Source organism: Apis cerana, linkage group LG1 (assembly GCF_029169275.1).
Source record: "Apis cerana isolate GH-2021 linkage group LG1, AcerK_1.0, whole genome shotgun sequence".
Taxonomy (NCBI): Eukaryota; Metazoa; Arthropoda; class Insecta; order Hymenoptera; family Apidae; genus Apis; species Apis cerana.
Genome location: NC_083852.1, coordinates 1,824,674 through 1,841,909, shown reverse-complemented (window position 1 = coordinate 1,841,909; position 17,236 = coordinate 1,824,674). Strand labels below are relative to the sequence as shown.

Below are 17,236 nucleotides of genomic sequence, written 5' to 3'. Positions count from 1 at the left end.
AGTTGATACGCGATTCGAAAACGTTACTTCTGTTCGATCAATCCTATGATATTTTATTATTTTAGAACTATTGATAATCTAGAACTAACATTCTAGGTTGGAAAGTTGATTTAAGCGAAACTTCGTGATTATTTATATATGTTGTAGAATGTTAACTTTCTCATGGGAAAAATTAATTTTGATTGATTGATTAGATTGATATAGAAGATATATACTGTATTAATAATAATGTAATAATTTTAATCATAAATTATTCTAATGAAAATTAAATATTATATTAGGATTATAAGTTGCAAATTTTAAAGTTTGGAGTTTATTCTCTATTTATTTTTATATATATTTGTTTATTTTCTATTATAAAAAATTTATTCATTTTGATGCATCGAAGTTAAAAAAAATTTAATATTAATTTGTTATAAAAAATATATATATTTACTAATTTTTAAGAATTAAAATAAAAATTATTTAAAATTAGTATTTCCAACTTCATTAAATATTAAATACAGAAAATCAAGAAATCAAAAGAATCATTAAATCTCGTGTAATTAAAACAAACGTTAAAAAAGAGATAATTTTAATTGTCTGAGAAAAATGTTTTAAAAGATAAAAAATAACTCACAATGTTACGCATTCTCAACGAGTACTTAATTACAATATCTAAAAGATCTAAAATTGTCAAGGTACATATATTCTCACTCATTTTTCATGCTTCAATTAATTAATATTAATTTTATTAAGAAACTAAATACTAAAGATTTCAAATTTTACGTATTATATCTTCCTTAAAAAAAATTAATAAAAAAGCTTTTTTTTTTAAACAAATTTGAACCGAAAAGGATTGAAAATTGAATATTATAAGTTGAGAAATTTTGTCTTATAACATTCTTTGCGAATATCCTTGAAGGGAGGACTTCCCGGTTGAAGAAGGTCAAGGTGTGAGAGCGAACTCACAAAGAGTCAAAGCACACGGTCGACGTCGGAAGAGTGGTTTGTTTCACATGTGCGTATATCGTTAGATCATTATCGTTTCAGCTCTCTTACCATTTTGCATTGCATTGCGAGATACGTAACGGTATCGGGGCCCTCGTTTGCCCGTAACACGCTAATTAGCCATACTGGATCCTTCTCTCCTCGTCGAGTCGTTCTGATTCCCTTCTTAATGCCGCTACCGTTCCCAATTTGTAGCCTCCGTTCAGCGATCAAGATCGATTAATCGTTTGTCTTCTTCCTGATTCTAGAAACAGATATAAAATCTTCGATAAGGTTAGTTAAGCTTCACAGGATATTTTTCTTAATTCGCTATATTGAAATATTTGATAAAGAAACAAAGCTAAAAAATTTTCTTTCGAAATTTCTTATGAATAATTTTTATTTCTGTGAATTTCCGAATAATTGTAATTTTATCTTATTTTATCATGAAATAGTAGGAAAAATTTATTTTTAAATAAATACTTTTATCGTTTTTTTCTAGTATCGTTTTTTTTAATTTACTCACTTTCTTTATAAAATAATAATTACGAGAAATCATATCAAATTTTCCGAATGTTTGTATTAAATCATATATTACGAGTTCTCACCCGAATTCACCCGACTTTTTCCGACACGACCCGAACGATCGAATGTACTCAATATATTAGTTTGCTCGCACGTCCTTAATTGCTAGTTATTGTTCGGCAGTAAGACCGTGTTAACCTCTTAATATTCATGCATGTGACATATATATATATGTATATATAAAACTCTTTAAATAAAAATTGAATATTTTACAAAAAAATTTTAGTGCAAAAAGATTTCAGCTTATATAGAAAGAAGAAATTATTTGAATAATAAAACAAAAGAGAGTTGCAAAAATTATAAAACATTATATCATTTTTCTTAACATCGAATATCTTGCGCAAAATTCATATTTTTCAGTTTTTATCTCATAAATTCGTGTAAAGGAATATCTTTGTTTAAAGAGATTTATTTTAATGTCACGATAGGAAAAGAAAAAGTTGTGGAACAAAGTTTTCGAAATAGCTCCGGGTTATAAATATTCATAATTGAGTGTCTGCCATGGAACGAAAAATATTCAACGATCTTCTCTCGAGATACATAACATTGACTGCACAATTTGTATAATTATTAGTGATATTCTATATAAGTATGCACACACGCGACATACGAAAGCGTGTGTAATTCACGAGATATGTATTGGAAATCGAAAGTGGAGAGCAGAAAGATGTTGATGGATTACTTTTCGTCCCTCGTGCTTCCAATCAGTAGCATATTCTATTGCATGCTCGAGTTGTAGGTCATTGAACTTGTAGCGATGAGAATTGATAGATGTTCGAAGAATCGTATATCGCTTTAGAAATCGGTTTGTACGTTTTTTAACTGGTTAACGATCAATCTTCTGTTGAACACAAATCATCGAAGGTTAATCGCTCGTACCTTATTTCTCAAGATATAGTGAGTGCAATTAATATTTATTTCATCATGATATGACAAAGATTAGTGCTCTACATTATACTTGTTTATTATAATTGTTTTTTTAATACAATGGATACTTTCATACATTAAAGAATGAGTTAATTTAAAAGAATAATAAATTCAATAAAAATATAATTTTTGAAAAAATTTTGTCATAATTATAAAAATTTTACAAAGATTTATTTACAATTACAAAATGATTATAATATATTTAACATTAACATAGCTTATTACATAGTATGTATATGTGTGGATACATGTAATATAAATTTAAGTAGTAAAAATGAACGAAATATATCATTGAAATGAAAAAGCAGATTTCACACAAATGTGAAACATTCAGTTTAACTTTCATGTAAATGTAGCTTTTTATCGTATATTATATTGTTGCTGGAGGGAATGGATGCATAGCTTCACTCAGAGTTCATACCTCTTGACCTCATTTTCAGCGTTCTACTTATTGTCAATGAGAAGAGAATTCTTTTTTACCGCGTCTTTTTTATGCGCCATTCTCATTAAAACAATTTCAAAAAATGAATCGCGAATGATCGATAAGTATATATCTAGAAGAAAGAAAAACATTTAAAAAAGAATTCGTAACGAAAAATATTTATTGCAATGCAAAAAGTGAAATGAATCAGTTGGAAGATAAATAATAATTATTACGAATATTTACTTAAATTTATATTTTTGTGAATATATCAAAAAAAATATTATCTTTTGAATATATGAGTATTATAATCAATATTTAAATTTGAATTTCCCTGAATAAATTTTGTAATACCTATTTCATAAATTTTTAAGAATTATTGATAATTCAATTCATAATTCAATTTTGCAAATAAAATTCAATCAATATTACTAATATTAATAATCTGAATGGAGGGAAACGAAAAGTCTAGGTTATGTTTAGCGGGAGATAAAGATCGATGATGTATAATAAGATATATTGAACACGAACTACGAATTATTATAGCATGAATTTATTAAATATGCTTTTAAGATCGTGATGTGGGACGAGTTTTCATTTTGAGGTTATATATAAGCTTATGACTTAATATTACAACGTTATAACAGGAAGATATCTATATTATATTAAAATGTTAACAAGGATATAATGATATATAATATATAAAACATTTATAATATATCGTGACTACGAACGATATTTTCTAAAAATTTTTTGAATTATTTTATTTTTAATCTTAATTAATTTTTTTTTAGTGATAAAATTCTATTCTTGAAGAAATAATAATATCAAATAAGAAGATAGAGCTTGATTTTAACAAATTGTGACAAATATTTTGATCGAAAATTATAAAAATTTTAATTGTTTTTAAAAAATTATCATTTTTCCAAAAGGATGTTGAATCACGTGAAGAATCTCGTTAGAAGTTGTGAAACGATTACTCTTATGAAAGATGGATTACTCTTAGGAAAGATTTTATAACATTTTCTTTAAATAGCCTTGCTAAACATCCTTTGTTTTTGATTCGATCAATCGTTCAGTTTCTGTTATTAAAAAATTCTCAAGTTTATTTACGACGCAAAATTATAAATTTCACAAATATTATAATATATTAAAAAAGAAAAATTAAACAATTGTACAAAAACGAATATAATAATTTTTCAAATAATTTGCAGCATCTCGAAAATCTGTTTAATAAAATTAAATCGCAAAATCGTGAAAATAAGAAGAGAAATCAAGATCACAAAAGATCAACGAAATTCAATTCTCATTGTCCATCATCCAGAAAGTGAATTTCAACTTTATCCCACTCGATTCGTAATAAAGTTGGAGCAATCGTAAAAGGAAGAGAATAAAATAAAAAAGGGGGAAAAGGAAATTTTTAAAATAGGAAGAAAAGGATATCACGGTCGGCTTCTGCCTGGTAGAAAATGGAAGATCTGCGAAATAATCCATTGCACAGATGGTCGAGAGAAGTGAAAGGAAGACGTTCAGGGATGGAATGGAAAATAGACGGAATAAAATATTTCTTCACGATGGATTAATGGAGAAATGGATTAATGGCCCGTTCCTGCGTGTCTCGAATGAAAGTGGAGATTAGAATTTTTTTCTTTCTTTTTATTTATTTTATTTTTCTTTGTTTTTTTTTGTTTTAAGGCCATAAGAAGAGACAGGATGAGCCTCGAATCTTGTATCCATGAGATGATCAGATTGAAAGGAAATAATGAACATGGAAACAAAAAAGATTGGTCGTCGAAAAGATTGTTGGTTTGATGTATAAGTGAATAGCTGTTTATGATCAACTATTACGATTTGTAATATATTATAAAAGCTATAAACAATACTATAAAACTCTCGAGTAAAAATACGATTTTATAAGGCATAGAAGAAGATAGGATAAGCCTTGATTTGATTGTATACGCTGGGATTGAAATGAAATTGTAGGTATAGAGCAGTAAGGATTTATCGTCGAAATAGTTTGTTAATTCTATGTAAAGATCGATTGGTTAATTAATTTCTCGTCTTTACAATTTATAATTTATGAAAGCTATAATATTGTAACATCTTGAATAAAAGTATTTTTTTTTATTTTTACAAGCCATAAAAGAAGATAGAACAAATGCTGAAGAAAATTATACTTTATTGAAGGATATTATTGAAAATCAAGTAAAATGCAAAAAAATATTGGCCATCAAAAGAATGTTGATGTGATGTTGATATGAAAGTGTAGGTAAATGGTTCTTGATTTTATAATTTTATAAATTCTGCGACTTATAAAATATAAAAATCGTAAACGTCATTTTTTTGCAATTCAACGCAAAAAATATTTATTTTATACACAGGATAAGATAATTTTTGGTAGAATATTGGAATAAAAAAGAAATTAGAATAGAAATTCCAGATTATTGGATGAATAATCGTTGAATTCTTATTGATATATAGTGCACAAAAGCTGTAAATTAAATGGCACGATTAATATTCGAAAATTTTTTAAAAAGAATGGATTATTTATGAGGTAATGGACGAAAGAAATAGCGAATGAATCTTCCTTAGTTCCAATTAAGATTGCAAGCGGAAAGGAGAATCGTTTTAATTGCATATGATCGAGTTGATTAAGCTTTCACAATAATTATGTGCCGAGATAATCCTTGACGATAATTTTTAGTACGCTTTTGTCTTCATCGTCAGATTAAAACAAAGTTGAAGTTGTGCGAAAGAAGGACAAACCAAAAGGAGAAGATTGAAACTTATATATTTTTAACAAAAGAATAGAAAATGGTAAATATCTTTGTGTCTATAGAAAGAAACATCATATTAATATATGTATATATTTTTTTAAGTGATTTACAAGTGATTTATAAGTGGAGGAAGATTTCTAAAAATAATTCTGGAAAGTCGATTTCTAAGATTATGAAAAATCTCTTCATAGACTCTATTGTATATTTATTGTATTCAATATGTATATTATGCATTTCAAATTTGTTTATAAAAATATATCGTTGCTTAAAACAAAATTATTCGTAAAAGAACAATCTTCTCCTAACTAATCTCTTTTAAATTCATTTGCAGTAAAATCCATATGAAAGATAGTCATCGAATTAAAGGAATTATTCGTATATTTTCTTCTCGCTTGGAAATTCGAATCCTCGTTAAAATAGTTTAGTTGAATAGTTTCGTCTAAATCGACGAGCAGAGACAACGAAAGTGAAACGAAATCCATCAACATTGAAATAACAAAGAAAGAAATAAACTCGAAATTCTTATGAGATAAATCGAATGAGATTAACGAGGCAATTTTCACTTGTCCGTGAAGTTACGTTCGCACCTTTCGCTCACGATACCAATCACCGAGTCCACAAGTGGTAATACGTCCGCTTGGTGCGCTCCTTCGTTCGCATTGCCCTTTTCACGGCCAGGATCAAGATCGAGAATGAGCTATGGCCTTCTGTTCCCGATCGTGGATACCATTCGAATGCGGAAACGGAAAACGCTCCCTTTACACCTATCATCGTTTCTTTCTTTTTCTCACTCTTCTTTTCGAATCTTCGTATTTTTTTAAGAATCTATGAAAGAAATTAGAGAAACTGAACGCTCAGAAATTGGAAAAAATATCGAAATTTTTGTTATTATTTTTGCGATTTAGAAATGTGAATTAATTATTAATTTTAGAGAATTATAGACATTTGGAAATTCTCTTGAAATTCAAACAAAGAGTAATTTATATTTTTGAAGAATTTTAGAAATTTACAATTCTCTTGAAATTCAGAGAAAGAGTAATTTATTATATTTTTGGAAAATTTTAGAACTCTGAAATTCGGAGGAATTTATATTTTTGGAGAATTTCAGATTTTATTAAGATTTTTGCTCTTTTATAGAACCGACATTACTTGAAAGAAAAGAAAAACTAAAACTTTAAATTTCGAAAATTTTGAGATTTAAGAAAATTTTTATATTTTCTACGATTATTACAAACGTGAAAAATTCACGTTTCTCTTGGCTATTATTTTGTAAGCGAACATAATTCTTGAGATGTCTCCAATACACGACGTGACTTCCTTGTAGTCAAGTTTGGTATCTAAAGGATGTTTTATGGTGTGTCCCTTCGCAACGAAACCTCGTAAATATATCTTAATTATGGCATTCTCAGTTTAATTACTATTAATATCATTTTTTTTCATCACGTATTATAAATTCAAAGAAAAATTCATTTTCTTTTCATTTTTAAACTATATAGAAATATTTATAATTATGAATTATAGATATTTAATAATCCATTTTTGAACATAATTAAGAAAGTTTTTTCGTCCGATTGATTGTCTGAGAAACGAACAATTATTATAAACTATGTCATTGAAATTCATTTTTGAAAAGAAAAAAATTCTCGATCTTCATTGTTATCCAAAAAAAAAAAATTCAAAGATTTTATTCGATTTTCTATTCTATAACGAATTAGCGGTTTTACTTTCTATCGAATTAAGAAATTTGTTATTAAGTATGTCACAATTCACTATCTCCAAGGTTAAATATGAAATAGGATGAAAGTTTAGAGAGTCGTAATTTTTGACGATTAAAACCAAACGTGACGAATTATACTTCGATATCCAGAAAAAAAAAGTTTTCCCTATTTACTTCTAATTTCTATTCGCTTCTTTTCTGATCAAATTATAATAGCTGTAACTTATTGTTAAGAATGTATTTTTAAATTCATATTTTCTTCTTTTAAATATTAATGCAATAATTAGTCATGGTTTATGATAATTCTTGATTCTTTGGTTTATGATAATGATTCTTTAAATTAATGCGAAAATTATGCATAATTGAGTAATTTTAATTAGAAAATTTATCATTAGTGAAAAATTAACTTAAATTTGTTCTGTTAAAAATGATTAATTAAAGATATTTTAAAAATAATATTTTATTTTGGATTCAACAATCACAGTCTGAATATTTTTGCAAATCACTTTTTTTTCTTGTTGTTTATAATCACATTGTTTACATCACATCAAATATATTTTTTAACAACTTCTGTTATTTAAAATTTTATCAAAGATCAAAAATCTTTTTTTAATACTTTCACATATTTTTAAACAAATAACATTCATCCTAAAAATCATGGTATATCGCCAATCAAAAAAACTAGGTTATGTTAGATTAGGTTAGATTGAAAAACACATTTTTAATACATGCAAAATATATCTATTGTTTTGTCTTCATTTTAGACATAAAACGTATAAATCAAAACATATATTCAGATTAAAAAAAAATATATGCATACATATAAAAATAAAAATTGTATTATGAACTAAAAACATCGATATTGAGTAAATTGGTTTCACTTTCTCTCTCTCTGTCTCTTTTTCTCTCGTATCGAGAAAAATATTAGCGATAAAAATAGGCAGAACGACGATTTAAGAGTCGAGGAAACGAAGGGACAAAGAACTAGTACTATCCGTTGGGAATCTCATTGTTCCGTTTTTATAAAAGAGGCTCGAGTATATCATGGCCTCATGGAAGCGGACAATCGCGGTTTTGCAATTCTAAAAGTGTCCACGTGGTTCGGCCATATCCTCGCTACGAATCAAGATCGCGGATGGACGGTTCACGATCTGACAAACGACACAACGGAAATGATCGTGCTCCTATTGCTTTGCAATTCCAACTACTTACTTTCCATTGTGCGTTATTATCGTCGATAGTTTGTACGTGGCTTATACGATCGTAAGGCGAGTTTTCATGGCCACTACCGTTTTGTTCGGTCTGTTATCGATCGAAAAAGTATTCGAATCTTTTTTCTGGTGAATAATATTGTGAATAATAATGTGAATAATAATAAAGATAAAAATATGTAAAATATATTTGTATTTGTTATTATATTAAATTTTGATCTGGTTTTCATAGTTATAATAACAGTTTTTATGAGTTATATTTAATGCATATGAGATTGGAGAAAATATTCGAATTTGAAAATAATAGTATTGATAAAAATATGTAAAAAAGTTATATTTATTTTGAGTATTTTTTGATTTAATCCATAATTACGATCGAATTTTCAGTATAAATAATATGATAAAAATATGTAAAAACTAATTTTTTATCAATCCAATGATTATAATCATGATAAATTTTTATATGTGATTTGTATTAGATATATACATGATACATGAATCATAAAAATTTGAATCTTTGCTATAAATAATTGTTCATAATAAAAATATGTATAACCTTGTTGATAAATTTGATAAAAATTTTTCCTGTATATTATATTTCAATTAGATAAAATTGTAAAATTCAATTTAATTAATCGACTGAATATTTTTTAATGTAAACAAAGCTTAAATCTTTTGTCCACTTTTCATCGAATAATCAAAATGAATTTCAACCAATCATCGATTGATGTAACACTTGTTTCCTTCATTGCGTAAACAAGGATATATAATAAAAAAAAATAAATAACAGAATAATGAAAATGGAAACGTATTAATACGTCTGATCATAATATTCTACTTATTCTCCATTTATTCCATTCACTTCGTTAGTGATAGGTTGAAATTACTTCGCTAAATTATTTTAATAATTTATGTTCAAAATATAATAATTGCAAATAACTGTAGTACCAAACGGTTGTGGTTATACGAAAAGCGGATCATAATAGATACGAATAAATATTATTCAAGCATTTTAATAAGTAATTATTTAAAGTAATTTTATTCGAAATTTTTAACTAGTTACTTTTTCAACACTTTTTAATATCTTTTGTTCACAGTACGAAGTCTCAATAATGAGACGTTAACGAGATTGTCACATAAGTTTAATGATAAATTTCTACTTTGTTCTATGCATGTAAAACGAAGAACTAATAAACATCGAATTTAATTTGACATCCAATTGTAGAACGAAATTGCATGCTTTTAAAGAAGAGTGTCGAAAAATCTTTCTTGACACAATATTGTTGTCTTGCGTTTATAATTATTCTTACATAAAGGAAGTTAAACAGTTGTGTCTTCTATGAGAGAACAGTAACGAAACAGTAGCTAAACTAAACGATATTTCACTTTTCCGAGAAATTAATTAGCTCGTGTAATTACTGCGATTATTTGTACGCTGCGCAGTCCAATTTCATCTTATAATAATATAACGATATTAATTAAATCTCAATACATGTAATATAATCTTCTTTAATAACGATTTTCTTTATGAGGAATGTTGGATATTAACATTTAAAGAGTAACTTTCCACATTTTAATTGCAAAGGAACGAAATGAAATCTTGATATGATAAATGTATAATTTGTGTGTATAAATAGGTTTGACCCACTTTTTAACTCATGATAATTATAAAAATTGCAAGAAGTTTCTATTTGTTTCTAACTTTATCTTTCTTCGTTTCTGAATCCGCCATTTTTAATTATTTAGTTTCAAATTATAGGAGATGATAAACAAAACCGGTATAAGATCGTTCGAAAATTGCAAAGAAAATTGAAAATCGCAGTTACATTAATTTTATTGTATATTTTATTAATTAATGGATATGATATAACGATAAATATCGTAAGTTCGTAATTATCGTTAGCATAATAGGATATAACGCTATTACAAAAGTCTATCAGAAAGTCGTGATTTTTATCTTTATTATTTTAAAAAAAAAAAACTCTTTCTATCGATCAAATGGCAAACTTCCATCCATAATGAATTTTCTCGTAGAACACATTACGATTCAAAAGTTTGAAAGTCCTTTCTTCTTGTTAATTTCGTAACTTAAGAATATTAAAATAATTCTTAACAAAACATTTTATCGAAACTCGTTCATGATAAAAATACATATTGAAAGAACTGCATTTACACTGGCTAAATTCTTCTTTTGCTTAATTCGATAAGCAAATTTATCGATTTTTAATCGATAAATCAATTTTTCGACGAATTCATTCGATTTTAATTTTAATAATAATTATCAAGTTCCATTTTATCTAGCTTAAAAACAAATCTTTTTTCTAATTATACTACATACTAAGAAAATTAAACAGAAAATTAATCAAGAAAATTATTAAATTAATTTAATAATTTTAATAATTTCACTATAATATTTTACTTTACAAATTTTCTTTCTAATTACAGTATATATTAAGAAGAAAATTAAGAAGAAAAATTAACTTTTCGCCAAGTTTAGTCAAACTTATAATAATACTAACTAATTTTAATAATGATCACCAAATTCCACTGTAATTAATTTCCACTGTACTATCTGTCCTAAAAATTTACAAATCTTCTATCTAATTACACTATATACCAACTAAAAAGAAAATTAAGAAGAAAAATTGGTTACTCGACAAATAATTTAATAATTTTAATAATAAATCTATTATAATATCTTAAGAACTTAGAAATCTTCTTTCTAATTACAGTATCAAGAAGAAAAAAAAACTAAGAAAAATTAACTTTTCAACAAAGTCGTTCAACTAATTTTGGTAATAATCACCAAGTTCTACCGTAAAACCTTCTTTCTAATTACACTATATACCAAGAAGAAAAATTAGCTTTTCGATGAGCTCGCTCAATTAATAATAATTACCGTGCCATTCTAAAAACTTACAAACCTTCTTTTAATTAATTACACTGTATACCAACTGTTCGAACACACTTCTCACGATCTCTCCTGGATCATCAACCGATCGCTCAATGATGGTCATTACCAGTGTTTGTTTTACAAGCACTCAGAGTTCACGTTCCTTTCGAATGGTTGAATGGTTCGTTACGCGGTGTGTCGTTAACCGATATCATTCCAACGCGAGAGCGTGCCGATTAATTAGAACGACGAGATGATCCGCTCACGCGGCATGGAGAAACGAGGAAGCGAGCCACTCGAGGATGATGTGGAATCAGGAAGCAGCCGGGACGATACGATCAAAGCCTGATAATTCCGACGGAACGGTTCGCCTCTTCGATCGTTCTTCTATTGAAAACGAAACCTCAATTTGCTTCTTGCTATGTGTTAATAGCTTCTTGTGTAATGGCTTCCTCCGACGATGTTTAAGAAAAAAAAGGAGAATAGTGTTGTTAGCTTGGTTATGTGAGTTTGTATTGGTTAATTATTAACACTAAAAAAAGAAATGGAAAGAGATTATGCAGTGAAAGAGAAAGGAGATTTTTCATTTTTAGAAAATTAATGTAGAGAAAATTAAAGAACGTGATAAAAGAAGAAAATTATGCTATATTTAATAATATAATAATAAAAGATTGAAGGTATAATCAGTAATGTTACTTGTTAATGGATTCTTTCATTATATCGAGACGAAATAGACTCTTCCATTTTTTTTGGTGAATTTCCATATGATATTATTTATACTGATTAAACAAAAACACATCATATACATCTCTTTATCTAAAACGATAAATTTTTATATTGTCTTATATACGTGCAATGTAAAATGAAGAACTAATGATATGATACTTTGACGGAAATATGTTGATATTTTGCTTAATATGACAGTGACGTCATATTATTCCCACTGCTGTTGCTACATTAGGTACATCACGTGACACAATGGAACGCTCAGCATTGGTGGAAGCCTGATCACATGACGTACCTTTATCTAATTCAGTAATACCCATGAGGATAATGTATCATCACGTATTATCCTTTTATGGAAATTCGCAAGAGGAAAATTAAGCCATATTTAATAATAAGGGGACTATTTTCATTCTAATCATAGTTTGTTCTTTAGATTTTCAGTATATTTTATTTTTATTTGAAAATACTAAAAGATGGAAAAGATAACTAGGTATGGACTAATACAATTATTATAATTTCGTATATTATCAGAAATCAATAATTTTCCCTTATATTTGAAAAATTATCAAACTTGATTTGAACTTAACAAAAAAATTCTATATTTTCATATTTTTCTTTGGTCATAATTTATGAATCGCTTGGTATATTCATTCATCTTGTGAAAAATATGCAAAATATATTTAATAGATGCATAAAAATCGTATCAATGTAAAAAAATTTTAAATGCGAATATACAATTTTAAATTTCCGATCACGAGTCCAAAGATCAAATTTTAAGGGAAAATATTTTTACATTTGTTCGTCCATCGTTGAACATCTGTCTTCAGGGCATCCTCATTCCCGACCTAGGAAAAGCATATCGAATCAGAAACAGATTGCATCGAGGATAGAGTTTCCATTCTTCGCCTGGAGAAAGATCTGATAATCGGTATTAACACGGGTCGGATCGTATCTCGATATATCCAACGGATACAAAATTGGTGCAGATGCGATAGTTATTATGGAAATCAGAATATTATTCGTAATTGAGGAAGTGGCTCATTTTCTCGAACGATCGAAGAAATTGATCTGTGATTAATATTGTACACGTGAGCATAGAACAAATGAAATGTTTATCGGCCAATTATAAAAAGTATTGGGAATTGTGTTAATAATGATCTCATCTTTCATCAAAAGCGTTCTTATACGAAATTTGTACTTTTCTAACTCGTTGCACCGTGATTTTATTTATTGAAATTCTTTGTTTTAGATTTTTATATAATTATTCGTACTATTCAAATGTAATATATACTCATCAAACTTTGAAAACTCTTTAAAAAATCTATCAAATCAACATACCGAATTTATATTCCTCATTTCATTTCTTATTTACGTTTAAAAATTTCAATTCTCTCGAATAAATTTCTACACACCAATTCTTCACAAAATCCCAATTCGTCGATAAAATTTATTTTTTTTGAATCTTGAATCGATTCAGAATTTCTCCAGCAATATAATATATAATCGTTTACAATTATTCACAATTTCCTTTAAGATTAGTCATCAATCATCTGCTACAAAATATTAATAAATTCATCAATAAAATTTTATTTTTTCGAATTCACAGTACATCTATAATTTCTCCAATCCAGCAATCGAGTAAGAATTCACCAAATTCTCACCTTTGCTTATTTTTTCCCTCCTCGAGCAATCGAAAGATTGCAGAAACGGTTGCAAAACCCGATAAATCAAAAAAGAAGGGATTGCATTCATCCCTAGACGGGAGCGCGAAGATGAAAACGATACGAAGCTCTGAGCGGTTACTCGAGGCGAGAGGTATAGAAATTAATGGCCGATCGGCCTCGTTTCACGATATGTTCAAATGGGCAGGAATGGAAAGCGAATCAAGTACTGACCATTCCTCGTTTCCAGTTCGAGTTCTTCTTCCTGTATTTTGCGGTGAGAAAACGTGCATCTTGCTGGCCACGATCTGCCCTTTAGGCTATCACGAGCTCGCGTTTTTCCAGACCTTTGTCGTGGCCACGTATATATGGGAAGAATCGTAATAGATTTAACGCATGCTCCGTTTTGACGAAATTACCGACCAATCTGCTTCCAATCGTCTTGCGCATTGCGCGAGTGTTAACCCTTTTACGAAGAAGCGATTTTAGATGAAAAAAGAAATCGAAATTGGTTTGCAGTAGTGGAAAGAATTCTATTTTTGGTCTTTTAGATTTAAAAAATATATATATATATACAATAAAATATATACATATGTATTATATATTTATTTTATTATATGTTGGAATGATCTATAGTTTGAGAATTTGATTCATAAGATAAATAATAAGTGATTGTTAGTTTATTTTACTTTATATTTTAATAATTATATTTTGTATTATATTTTTATTCTTTCTTTTATCTTATTTTAGGTGGTTCTTCTTTAAAAAAAAATCGTATGCAGTGGAAAAATTGGAATTAAAAATACTTATAATTTTGAGGTTATACGTACGTATTTATATATTTATTTTATTCTTAGTGTTTATAATTGGAGAATCTATGATTCACAAGATGTGATTCGAATTTTTATTAATCAAATCTCTCTAACTAGATAATTTCGAGAAATTGAAATCTCCTTAATTAAAATCTTATTTTATATCTCTTCTCAAGTTATAAATTATCGAATCTCGTTATCGAAGTTCAATTGTGATATTTTATATAACGACAATAATATAAAACAACAATTATACGACACATATTCTAATCACGAAGGATCACATAAAATATAACTTCATCAAATAATAAAACAAGGACTACAGTAAAAGTAAGTCTCTATGGAATAATCATTTTCGAGGTGTTATTCGAACAGTTTTATGAAACTTTTGGAATTCATCCTTTTTCCCAGTTCCAGATGCTCGTAAACATTGGTTTATAGTTTTTCCCAGGACTTAGGTCGGGTGAGACCTTTCGTATCCTTTTATAGCCATACTATTATCATGGAATCTTATAAATGTTTGAACAACCATCCCAAAGAAATTTTATCATGTTGCGGCGGCTATCGCGTGGTTGCACGTGAAACGTTTTAGTAACCAGTATAGAGACACAAAATAATTCACTTGAATTCGTAAGAAATGCATTGCCGATATACTCGGACCACTGGTTTATCGGTCTGGTTCATTAATCTTTTACATGGAAAGATCGTTTGGCGATTTAATGAATAACGATATAATGAATTTCTTAATTAAGAGATTTTGTCTCTTAATTGTCGAACTAATTGATTTTTGCCAAGAATGAAAGACAAGAATTTTTAAAGATGAAATTATAGAAAAAAAATTGTGAAAAAATTGTTATTTGGATTAATGGATAATTGCTAATTTTAATTGCTAAGATTTTTAATTAATTGTTAGATTTGTATTTTAGATAATAATTGGAATTTTCTAATCTTTATTTTAACGTATTAGTTTAATCTATTTTTCAACAATCTTTTTTAATTTCTATTTTTTAATTTTTTTTAACAAATTTTTTATTGATTAATTGAATTTTGATACACAAGTAATTTTTTTATTGAAATACTTTAACGAGATAAAATTATTTTCAATTTTTTAATTCTACATTTTAAATTATAAAATCTTTAGAATTGAATGTTCTATCAATAGAAATTCCAATAAAAAAATTATCTATTATATTCTACATATACATAAACTTTCATTAAAATATTTTAAATTATCATATAGTACTAAGAAGAATAGTATATATATCCGTTCCATCTTCTTTTTTAAACAAAATCGATTTTATCCATTTTCAGTATGTTCTTCTTCTTCCCAACATATTTCTTGTCGCGGAAATGGAAGACAGATTAATGCTATGGGATTTCGTTAGAGACAACAATGGTGTTCGATACAATTAGCCTAGGAGTTATACGTCGTGCATCGTGGACGATGGATGGAATGCGAAACACGGAAACAAAACGACAACTAGCTAGAACCTATTAATCGTGTCCTTACGACTCTCGTCACATGTAAATTACAGTGATTAAAGTCTGCGCAGTTAATGAACCTTGGAGAGAGAATTTACTGCCTAATATCGTGGATTCTTTTGCTCATGTCGTCATTACAATTTATATAAGAAATGAGTCTTTGTGACTTAATTGCAGAATCGCAACTAAATGATTCTAATTGCGAATCTAAATATGGTAGACGTTTTGATATTTTTTTAATGAAGGATGTAATGAAGAATATAAATATTGATAAGTAATATATTTAATAATGAAAAATTGAAATGATTATTAAACTTCATTGAGGTTAATTATTTGTTTTTTGAAAGTTTAAATATAATATTCGTACATTTGGGATTAAATTGAAGAATTTTATTTGAAGCAAGAGAAATTGTATTGATTAATTTCATCGAAATTAATTAATTATTTTCTTTTTGAAATGTTTGGTTTCCAGGTTATCTAACGAAAAATATGAAATGAAGTTTATAGCTCGAAAGAGAATTATTTTATATTTCTATCTTATATTTTATATTTCTTCTTATATATAGAATAATACTATGATAATTATTAACTAATATTCGACCAAAATTTTGATAAGAAATTAGACGGAATTAAATAAAATATAAATATTAATGAAGAATGTATAACGAAACTTATGGTTTAAAAATTTTTTAAATTATTTTGTTATTAATGAAGAATGTATAACGAAACTTATGGTTTAAAAATTTTTTAAATTATTTTGTTTCTACTTTATATTCATGCATTCTTTATTTGTAAAATAGATAAAATAAATTCCAAACGAAATGGATTGAACAAAGAACAAAATGATTCCATTCGGTGAGCAACGAAACGGAATATGATATTACGCATCACAACTATATAAAATTCGCCATCAAATCGAAGCATGGTTCCCCTCCGCATTCCTGACACACATTACCAGCAATCGATCGCGTGTCTCGAGCCGTGCACCGGAATACGTCCAAGCCTCTCGAGAGAATCTCCGTAGGCCTCTCGATCGCGACCTACATATTCCATCT

At 27.5% G+C, this 17,236-nt stretch overlaps 2 protein-coding genes and 2 long non-coding RNA genes across 9 annotated transcripts in view; 3 read left to right on the top strand and 1 right to left on the bottom strand.

Moving 5' to 3' along the window:
- Positions 1-17,236, bottom strand: part of LOC107992741 (glycogen-binding subunit 76A) — a 123,807-nt gene that overhangs the window by 1,511 nt on the left and 105,060 nt on the right. Inside the window, exon 2 of the transcript XR_009832412.1 lies at positions 1,042-1,234. The gene's annotated coding sequence lies outside the window, so the exon portion shown is untranslated. The remainder of the gene's footprint in view (positions 1-1,041; positions 1,235-17,236) is intronic.
- LOC107992743 (heparan sulfate 2-O-sulfotransferase pipe) overlaps positions 1-17,236 on the top strand; it is a 51,338-nt gene that overhangs the window by 10,535 nt on the left and 23,567 nt on the right. The gene's annotated exons all lie outside the window — the stretch shown is intronic.
- Positions 989-16,561, top strand: LOC133667193 (uncharacterized). 2 transcript variants are annotated; one of them, XR_009832448.1, is made up of 4 exons: positions 989-1,000; positions 14,638-14,713; positions 14,817-15,029; positions 15,111-16,561. It is a non-coding gene; the product is annotated as an uncharacterized LOC133667193 (long non-coding RNA). The 2 variants fall into 2 exon arrangements; XR_009832447.1 differs by lacking the exon at positions 989-1,000 and adding an exon at positions 12,884-14,561.
- LOC133667195 (uncharacterized) lies at positions 4,650-9,817 on the top strand. 3 transcript variants are annotated; one of them, XR_009832452.1, is made up of 3 exons: positions 4,650-4,881; positions 5,040-5,719; positions 5,782-5,955. It is a non-coding gene; the product is annotated as an uncharacterized LOC133667195 (long non-coding RNA). The 3 variants fall into 3 exon arrangements; XR_009832451.1 differs by lacking the exons at positions 4,650-4,881; positions 5,782-5,955 and adding an exon at positions 6,011-9,817 and having other exon boundaries at positions 4,888-5,719; XR_009832450.1 differs by lacking the exon at positions 4,650-4,881 and having other exon boundaries at positions 4,888-5,719.